Genomic DNA, 1,324 nt, shown 5'->3' with positions numbered 1-1,324 from the left:
AGTCTCACGGTCTCTCCTGCCCGGGCTGGCTTTGAACCGCGATCCTCAGATCTCAGCCTCCTGAGTAGCTAGGATTACAGGTGTGAGCCACTAACGCCCGGCTGGAGCCAATATTTTAAGTAAGAATTGGTGTCATTACTGGGGCTTGAACCTAATTAGGGCCTTATGATCTTGCTTGGCTTTTCTGCTCAAGGCTGGCATTCTACCACTGGAGGTATACCACCATTTCCAAAATAAAAAATTTTTGAACAGCAATTTGATACTTAGTTTTATATAGTAAATGATATACTAGTGAAGTGTCTTGTTCAATATCCATAGAGTTTCCAGATGATGACAGAAATGATTCAAAGTCTATATAGAATATGAGGAGAATTGATGCTTGCTTTCCTCCTTAAAAATAACATGCTCCAGTGTCTACAGTTTATTTTTTTTACTCAACAGTCCCATAGCTGGTACTGGTAACTGCTATCAACCTCACTTCAGGAATTTATACCTCGATGGCATGAAATTCCTAAGTACATGACTGTCATCTCCAGCAGGCAGATGCTTCATATTAAATACCGGTACTTATTTCTAAGCAGAAAATCCTAAATGAAACTCATATATACAGAATATTATCATAGCAAATTTAGAAGAAAAAAAAAGAACAGACTCATGGGCAATCATTTAAAAAATATACCATTTCAAAAATATTTTGTGGGGGCTGGGAAGGTGGCTCAGTGGTAGAGCGCTTGCCTTGCATGCCTGAGGCCCTGAGTTCAATTCCTCAGCACCACATAAGCAAAAAGAAAAAAGCCGGAAGTGGAGCTGTGGCTCAAGTGGTAGAGTGCTAGCCTTGAGCTGAAGAGCTGAGGGACAGCGCCCAGGCCCAGAGTTCAGGCCCCACGACCGGACCCCAAAAAAAAACAAAAAACAAAATATCTTGTGGGTATTACATAAGACATCCTTCACTCTGAAAACCAATTCCATGTGCACATGCATGTGTGTGTGCGCGTGCCCGAGCATGCACATCAGTAACAGAAACTGAACTCAAGGCCTTGAGCCGTCAGTTGTTTAACCTTTTTGGCTCAAGACTGGCACTCTACTGCTCAAGCCAGACCACCACTTCCAGCTTTTGCTGGTTAACTGGAGATAAGAGTCTCACCACGGCTGGGAATGTGGCTCAGTGGTAGAGTGCTTGCCTTGCATGCATGGAGACCTGGGTTCAATTCATCAGCACCCATAAGCAGAAAAAGCCAGAAGTGGTGCTGTGGCTCAAGTGGTAGAGCGCTAGCCTTGAGCTGAAGAGCTGAGGGACAGCGCCTAGGCCCAGAGTTCAGGCCCC

General features: G+C 44.5%; 1 protein-coding gene across 1 annotated transcript in view; it reads right to left on the bottom strand.

Annotated features, from left to right (window-relative positions):
* Prtg (protogenin) overlaps positions 1-1,324 on the bottom strand; it is an 84,689-nt gene that overhangs the window by 44,222 nt on the left and 39,143 nt on the right. The gene's annotated exons all lie outside the window — the stretch shown is intronic.

This window comes from Dipodomys ordii, unplaced genomic scaffold, assembly GCF_000151885.1.
Source record: "Dipodomys ordii isolate 6190 unplaced genomic scaffold, Dord_2.0 Scaffold11, whole genome shotgun sequence".
NCBI classification, from domain to species: domain Eukaryota; kingdom Metazoa; phylum Chordata; class Mammalia; order Rodentia; family Heteromyidae; genus Dipodomys; species Dipodomys ordii.
Note: the sequence above shows the minus strand (reverse complement) of the source record. Positions and strands in the feature narration are given on the sequence as shown.